The 9,015-nt window shown below is 40.7% G+C and overlaps 1 long non-coding RNA gene across 1 annotated transcript; it reads left to right on the top strand.

Moving 5' to 3' along the window:
* Positions 1 to 2,001: 2,001 nt before the first annotated feature.
* Positions 2,002 to 7,667, top strand: LOC307219670. Its single transcript, XR_013840505.1, has 3 exons — positions 2,002 to 2,189; positions 6,923 to 7,029; positions 7,441 to 7,667. It is a non-coding gene; the product is annotated as an uncharacterized lncRNA (long non-coding RNA).
* Positions 7,668 to 9,015: the final 1,348 nt, after the last annotated feature.

Raw genomic sequence — 9,015 nt, 5'->3', positions numbered from 1 at the left:
CGGGGTATAAATAATAATAATATGTTATTGTTATTGTTATATTGCTACGTCCCCTGCTAAACCAAAAAAGCCTGAGAACTAGCCTATAATTGTTTCCTTTAAAGTTTAAAATTTGAACAACTCTCTCCCTCTTCCACTCCCTACTGTGTTGTGGGGCGGGGGGGGGGATAGCCTGGCAATCTCAAAGCTCTGTTTTGAGGAAAGAATAGTCCAATCTTTCACAGAAAAATAACTCAATCCAGGCATTTTTTATGATTACTTCAGGCCTCAAAGCAATCAACCGGTCTACTTCTAAGAGATTTCTTTTCTGTTGTCCAGAAGAGAAAAAAAAAGAGCACTGATTCCACACTCCCCCTTCCCACCAGTACAATTCTAAACCTATCCGGGATAGAAACTATTTTATAAATGTACTATTGAGGGACATAAGTTACTGATTACAGTGCATCTTTCATTTGTTGATCGGAGCCATGATATATTAGTTGGAGGTAACCAAAAGGGCAAAAAACTGTTTTACAGTTAATGTGCTATAGAAATAAATTAATGGGCGATGAGAAATGCAGATTAGATTATTGCGCAGAATCAATTTAGTGGGGACTCTTGCTGATTTTATTAGAAGCTAGGGGAAGCCACAGTGGGGAAGAACTAAAGGGATTATTTTCAAAGCAATGAATTAAATGGGATACACTTGCAAGTTGTTGTTCTTCACTTTTTAAGAGCAGGGTGCTAATTTTCTGATGTTCTGTGTTTCACAACCGTGAAGATTCAGGACATCTAGAAAGTACAAAACAAGGAAGCTACATAAGACCACAAATTATTCCCAAAATATAAACGAGCCTATTACGCATGTAACTTAAGTATGTCTACAAACTCACCGAGAGGCCCAATTTGAGACAAACAAACTCTCATCTCCTCATCAACACAAAGAATCCTTTCTCTTTCCTGGTCCTTCATATTTGTCAGAATTGAAAATCTCTGTTCACAGCAATATGTCATGGAATACTGTTGAAGAAAAGCCAATGCACTTGAAGAGAGTTGTGGCTACTTTTTCTGGTTGTATAGCCGCCGCCTGCCCCCCCCCCCATTTTTTTCATGCAATACTATACTATGCTACACTGAAATGCTTGAATATTTGATTGCCCTTGAATCTTCTCACCACTGTTGTCAAAATCTCCTGCCACACCCTTTGAGAACCAGTGAGTTAAACTATGCCACTTGCTCCCAAAAGAGGCAGTGAGGGCCATTAACTTGGATGACTTTAAAATAGGATTTGACTAATTCATGGAGGACAAGGCTGTCTTTGGCTACTTACTTTGATCTCTGTGTTCTGTCTCCACTGTTGAAGGCTTCTGAATATCAGTTGCTGGAAACCACAGGAGGGGAAAAGGCTGTTGCATTCATCCTGCTTGCTGGCTTCCCATACACCTCTAGTATGTCACTGTGAAAACAAGAGGCTGGACTATATGGGTCACTAGTCTTATCCAACACTTATTGCCAACTTTTCCAAATTTAGGGATTACTTTACTTTTACATATTGATCTGATTGCGGTGGATTGCTGCCTCTACCATAGAATCATTGCACATTAGCATCAGAACTTCTTTCTTTTTCCTTTAAAAAAAGGCCCTGAAGGGTGATAATGTGCGCTCTCTCTCTCTCTCTCTCTCTCACACACACACACACACCATCCTGTTCACTGTCATTGTTTCCCTAAACTGCTTCTACAGTTTTTTCCTCTTCCCCTTACTGTATTGTCATTACCTTATTTGATAAGTCATACAAGCCATCCTCAGCAGTGGAGATCATGTATGTGTTGACATCACAATGTCTTAGCCAATCAAGTTACCTAACTGGCAATGTCACTGAGGTAAAACACTGATGCTTTAGATGTTGGGCAATCATTGCCGAATGCTCATGGGACTCCTCGTCAATCTATAAATGGAAAACTATAGCTTTTTAACGCTGCAGAGCATGTTTACCCCCCAAAATAGCTCCCCTATTTTGATTCAGTCCTTAATATAATGTCCCAATCCATTTCTTTTACCAAATCAAACATGGGAAAGTAAGAACACCTAAAATTGGAGTCCTATACTTGCTCACTTGGAAGTATGCCCTATCAAATCATTGAGATTTGCTGCAGAGTTGATGCAGATAGGATGGTGCTATAAACTGGCTTGGAAAAGACCAGTGATATGTGCCACACCCATTTTTATTTAAAATATTGCTTAGAGACAGTGAAAAACTCTTTACATCAGAGGACAAAGTGTATTTTAGCTGTACAGTGCAAACTTGGATATCTATACATGGAAGTAAGTCTCATTGTGGTTTGTTGGGCTTACTCCCAGGAAATAAGATACCAGAATACAGCTGCAATCTTATGATATTCATGGGGGTAAGTCAAATTGAATTCATAGAGTGTAGGAATGTGTTGTTCGATGCTTGGGAGGGGGAAGAGTTTCAGTATGTTAACCGTGTGCTTAAATGAAACTGTTTGTTATCCATTAAATAATTCACTGTGACCTTTCAGACCAGGTCTGGACAAGGTCAATTATAATAAAATTATTGAATGGTTTAGTGAGAACAGTGTAGGGTCAGTTCGATATGGCTCAGCTACCTGCAAAATGTGAATCTATAAAATTTCAGTCTGATTCATAGATGGGGGAATGTTCTCGGGACCCTCCAGCTATGACTATTTGCTTTTACGAAAAGTGAACACTCTTTCGCCCCAGCTACTTTGTTCCAGATGAAATCCGTTAGGAACATATTACCATCACATCAGCATACGATGCAATTACCATTTGATTTCCATTTCACAAGTTTGTTAAATGGATGCAATCATCTCTCAAATCTCTTGAAAGCATTGTTATGATGAAAAGAGCACATAAGAAAAGGACCCCCATGTTTCTTTGATACATTTTTATGATATAAAATGAGAGGCAAGATCACAATTCCTTTCTCTCTCTGCTGGATAAAGGGGAAATTCCTCAACACATTTATCTGCAATGATGCACCATCTCGTAACTCCTTTGCATTCAAGAGTGGCAAATTTAAAAGTATACTGGTTTGTAGAAGCAGTATGCAGTAGACCTATAGCTTTGCCTCACTTTGGTGGGTGGTGGGGAAATGATGCAATAATTGATATCATGCAGTGATGTTTACATTTACTGCACTTGTTTTATGATGATATTATTCTGTCTGGATGTTAATACAGAACTGGGCACCTCACTGAAATGAGTCAGTTGACTCAACTGGCTTCTGGCCCCTCCCAAGGCCAGATATACACCACGTCCTCCCCCGCTTCCTGCCAATCTTCCTTTGTTCTAATACCTTGCTCCGCCTCTTGCTTCTTGGAAACTCAGGTGCAGCCAATTCCTCCTCCTCTGGAATTGAATCCAGCCCCCTCCTACCACCTACAGCCTGCTCTTTCATCTTTGTGCCGCTGCAAAAACCTACAGGCAGCATTCCAGAGCGAGAGGGGCTTATCTCACTTTTGTTGTGAGAAAGAATCAAGTTTCTGTTTTCCTCTGCCTCTTCCTCCCCCTCTGCAGATTCCTCTCTGCCGACCATGTCTCTGACAGAGTTACAAATACTTTAGAAGTAATATAAAAGGTCCTTTACTAATGAGAAAGCCAGTCCCCATGGAGCACAAGCACTATACAAAGACAATATATACTCTGCCCATCTTGTTTAACAGCTAATATTTTCCTCATTTATTTACTTAATCCTTTGTGGCATATGACCAACGGCTCACACCCACAGTACTTAATTCCTGCAATGAAAAGTACAGGGGTCTAATTCTGGCTGGAAGATTTCTGCTTTGGAGCTCCCTCCTCCTAATAATAGATGTTTGTGTGGTTGGTGATAGTCATTCAGTAGCAGGGGAGATTGAGGAGTTGGGGAGTCCCAGCGTGGGCCCAACTTGGGAATGTTTTGAACATTAAGCTATTGTTTCTCTTTTAAATTCCTTTTTTCTTTAATGATTTTGTTTGTGGATTTTATTAGTGCTGGACTCGAATGAAGTTGTGAAATATTGTGGACCGAACTTTAGGATTGCTTTCATGTGATGCCAAAATAGCCCTTGAAGATTATAATAATATTTGGTGTTTGAATGCTATTGATTTTACAGTGAGGATTAGGCAAATGGATGGAGGATAAGGCTATATTCCACCTCCACTACCAGAGGCAGTGTGCCTACAAATGCCAGTTGCCAGGAATCAAAAGGGGGGAAAGTGATGCTCTCTCATGACTTGATTGCGGGTCTCCCACAGGCAGCTGGTTAGCCACCATGAGGTAAAGGTAAAGGACCCCTGGACGGTTAAGTCCAGTCAAAGGCAACTATGGGGTTGCGGCGCTCATCTCACTTTCAGGCTGAGGGAGCCGGCGTTTGTCTACAGACAGCTTTCTGGGTCATGACTAAACCACATGACTAAACCGCCTCTGGTGCAATGGGACAGTGTGATGAGTGCCAGAGTGCGTGGAGATGCTGTTCACCTTCCTGCCGCAGCAGTACCTATTTATCTACTTGCACTGGCATGCTTTCGAACTGCTAGGTTGGCAGAAGCTGGGTCAGAGCAATGGGAGCTCACCCTGTTGCAGGGATTCAAACAGCCAACTTTCTGATCAGCAAGCCCAAGAGGCTCAGTGGTTTAGACCACAGTTCCACTCACATCCCTCACCCACCCAGAATGCTGAACTAGGTGGGGCAATGGGCAGGCTTTTCTTATATTCTTACCATTATTGTAGATGAGATGGCAGAAGACTGTCCATTCCCCCCTTCCTTTTAAAAAGCACAAATGCACCAACACTACAAGCAGCAACAGAACTACTATCTGAGTGCCTCTACTAACAAAAGAGGGGAGACAAGAGAGTTCAGGGACCCTCCAAGGCACAGGAGAAGATAGTATGGTGAGGATGGCAGAGGGAAGGTCAAATCTGCAAAAATGGTCTCTGCTTCCCCTTGGCAACAGAGGTGCCTCAAGTAGATCAAAAGAGGTTCTATGAGCTCAAGGGCACCAACCAGGCCATCTCAAGCAAACAAAAAACAGAATATAATATTTGTTATTCTGAGAGATCAGTTTGTTTTGTTTTATGAGCAAAGCAGGCTGCTGAAGATTTACAGAAAGTCTCATTCTAGGAACCAGGTGAAGGCTGCTCCAAGGAACCACACTTCCTTCTCAGCTGCTCATGATATATTGCTGATCTGGTTGCCTGCATTAGTTCTAACACATGCTGAACATAAAATCCTGTTGTCTTATAATGTCATGTACTGTACTTGCCGACACCTCGACACCTCACAAAACCAGCAATTCATAATGATGAAAGAACGGAACCACCAATGAAAATTAATGAGATTTATAGTTACAATTATTTCCTTATAAATATTCATTGCCCGTATATATTTCTTATAGATGATGCAGGGTCTCCTTGTAAGATCTTAAAAGTGTGGTCAGTACCAGGAGAGGCAGTTTGCTAGGTATCTCGGTCCCAAATTCTTTAGGCTTTATATGTCAGTAACAAAATATTGAACTTGGCTTGGTAGCAAATAGGCAGTCAATGCAGTCCTTCAAACACCCTACCAGCTGCATGTTGTACTAGTTGCAACTTCCAAACGAGGTGCTGGATAGCCCCTCATACAGAGCATTACAGTAGTCTGATTGTGAGGTTACCAATGCATGGACCACCATGCTACCCTTGTCCAGGAATGGCTATAATTAACCAGCCAACTGGAGTTGGTAATGGGAGTAGATTTCGCACACAATAGCAACCTCCGTTCCTATGGTTTCCAGCAACTGGTATTCAGAAGGATTACTGGACACAACTGTGAAGGCAGAACACAGCCATCATATCAGCTGGTACTGATAGATGATTACTCATGGATGGAGGGGAGGCAATAAAGCAGATATTTTTCACTGTCTTTACCATCATGCAAATACACAATTATGTGCTCTTATGCATGTCCAGTTGCCCTCACAATGAGACTTAAGCCACTTCTGCAGCAACCATCTCCCAGCCTGTTTCGCTGGCCAGAGCTTCCCGGTAAGCAAACATGTAAGTAAGCATTAGAAATCCCCTCTATCATAGAAGTGCCTGCTTCACTGTTAATGCTGAAACCATTGAATCTTCAAGGTGTGTTCATAAGGACTCGAAATAGATATATATTTCTTGATTTTTTGGCATTGCTGCCAGAAACCTATCAAGGGATCTTCTAAAATGCAGATTGGTGCAGCCAAGCATAAGAAATAAAAAATGACAACTTGGATTTTTAGCTTTAAACTTCCTGAAAGCTTGATTCCTATTCCTATTATTCCAATGAGGATTGATTCATATTAAAATTCCAACCCATTTTAGTCTTTGTAATGAGCCTAAAATAGCTGCCAGCTTGCAGTGCTGGAATTAATGATAATTAAATGTAACACAAAATGTATTTCCATATTTTGTATTGCTCAAATGATTTCATCTCAGATGTACTCTGATTCTTTTTTAGTGATGACTACTTCTATTTAATCTCTTTTCCAATTTTAATTTGAATTTCATATTGTTCCTGACTGTTTAATGAATATTTTGGGAGATGGCCATAGTGTTGTTAATTATACTAGAGACTGAGTATAATTAATTCTTTTGGACCCAAAGTCAGTTGGTTAATCGATTTCTGATGGAACTGGAGATTAAACACAGATAGTTCACTTTTTCATTCATTCATTTTAATTTTCTCCTCTTCAGTTCAACTATGGAAAGGCGTTGCCGGTAAATCAATTCAGGGGCACATTTTGGTCATTATCCAGGTGCTAATAAATGGATGATCCTTTCAGCTATTCACCTTCCTATCGAGCTTTCAGTGGGCAGGTGTATAGGGATTTCAAGTTTTGTTCTGCCAAACTTATTTATAATTCATATTTCAGTTATGTTTAAATGTATGTCAACAGGAAGAACTATGCTTAAGTGCAAAATGAAAAAGTATCCGGATGTCGTTCTCCGGGAGATCTAACAAAAGCAACTTGGAAAGAGGTTGGACCGAGGCAGAAGTCAATCTTCATGTAAATGCAGAATAAATTTATGCAGCTAAATTTGATTTTTAGATAATGGCTTTAAAGGGCTTAAGTGAACACTGGCAATACATTAGTATTCTGGGCAGAGTCTGCTTCCATGTATTTTTTTTTTCTGAGGCTATAAATAATGGTGTGTTTTAATTTTTGACAGCAGGAAAAGCCCCAAAGGCTCTGAGGAGATAATAAAAAAGGCTGAATGGGAAAAAAAATTAAAGCAGAACAAATGCAGAACCTTCCAGCTAGTCAATGAGAGCAACCTTGAACATTTTTCATTTACTGCTATTCAGATATGAATGGATAGCTTTAGGTTCCACTCAACAATGTCTCATTGCCCTGCCCTTTTTTCTTGCTATTGCAAAGTGACTTAGCTGAAGGATTGTTTATGTTGTTTTCTAACAGCTCCAGCCTACAGAACCTATACTGTTTAGATAGGAGTCAACAGATCTCCAATGTCAGATGACATTGGGTGACTGACAGGTTGGTATGTTTGGCCACGTTTGGCCTAATCCGGAGGTCTGCTGGGCTCAAGATGGCAGGGTGGAAGATGGATGTGCCAGTTTCTCTATTCTTCCTTCTTCCTTCCCCAGAGCTGGATTTAGGTTTGATGAGGCCCTAAGCTGCTGAAGGTAATGGGGCCCTTTATATATCCAGCTGTCCTTTGTCAACAGCCAGTTGTCACTGTTTTCTGTGTTGAAGATATATGGTAATTTATGGACCTAATAGGTATCTAAAGCATTTTGCACATAACAAAATATGCATTTTATCAAAGTAATTGTTGAACTGAAATACAATTAAGAAGTATATTAATAGTGAAATACAGTGGTACCTCGGGTTACATGCACTTCATGTTACAGACTCCGCTAACCCAGAAATAATACCTCGGGTTAAGAACTTTGCTTCAGGATGAGAACAGAAATCGCACGGCGGCGCGGCAGCAGTGGGAGACCCCATTAGCTAAAGTGGTGCTTCAGGTTAAGAACAGTTTCAGGGTAAGAACGGACCTCCAGAACGAATTAAGTACTTAACCAGAGGTACCACTGTACAATTAAGAAGTAGTATATTTTTGGGAGGGCCCCAAGAGAGAGGGGCCCTAAGCTATAGCTTGTTTAGCTTACATGTAAGTCCGACACAGTCCTTCTCCACCCCCCAATACATTTTTTGGCTAGATTTTTCTTTTACAGATTTTCCTCCCCATTACTCCCGGTGGGAGGGAAAATAAATTTGCCACGTCCATTATGCTCCCTCCCCATCTGGGGGCATAATGAAGGAATTGGGAAGGCTTTCAATCCCTAACCTCTTGCTCTCCACCTCTGCCATGCCCCCAGCACACACACCTTTTGCTGGAAGCACTGTTAGAGAGTACTGACAGCAGAGTGACAAGGGCAGCAGAGCTTCCCAATCTATAACAGAACGGTTTGCAAGGGCAGATTCCCCCCTACATCTGTAGTTCTCTTTTTCTGTGGGATCTGCTGTATCATTCAGTCCTGACAAGTCCGCCCAGGCACAACAGGATCGTAGCCTTACCCAAATATATTAGAGAGGATGTTTCCTACTTAACATACTCCCTGTATGTTTTTTCTGTGTGCTGTGCGATAGATGGTTTCCTCTTATGCTTCATTTCTTATTTCTAGGAACCAGAGTAAAAGAAAGCCACAAACCATGTCAAGATCTTCACATTAACATTCATCGTGAGGATTGCGCTTTCAGAAGTTAGACATAAAGGACAAACAACTCTCCATGCAGCATTTGCTGTGTTGGTCCTAATTTATCTTTCCAAATGTAATTATATTTATGCTGATTATGATAGTGATGATGATGATGATGATGCAAGTGCTAATAACTATAACAGCTGGTGCTGTATAAGTTACTGGAAGTTAAATTGGTTTCATTTTTTAAAAAAATAATAATAATCTGATCCATTATTCTGCAGGATATTGCTAAAGGGATCTATCACTCAGAGGGTGCCAAAATTAT

The sequence above is a fragment of the Podarcis cretensis genome (assembly GCF_951804945.1).
Source record: "Podarcis cretensis genome assembly, chromosome: 7".
NCBI lineage: Eukaryota > Metazoa > Chordata > Lepidosauria > Squamata > Lacertidae > Podarcis > Podarcis cretensis.
Note: the sequence above shows the minus strand (reverse complement) of the source record. Positions and strands in the feature narration are given on the sequence as shown.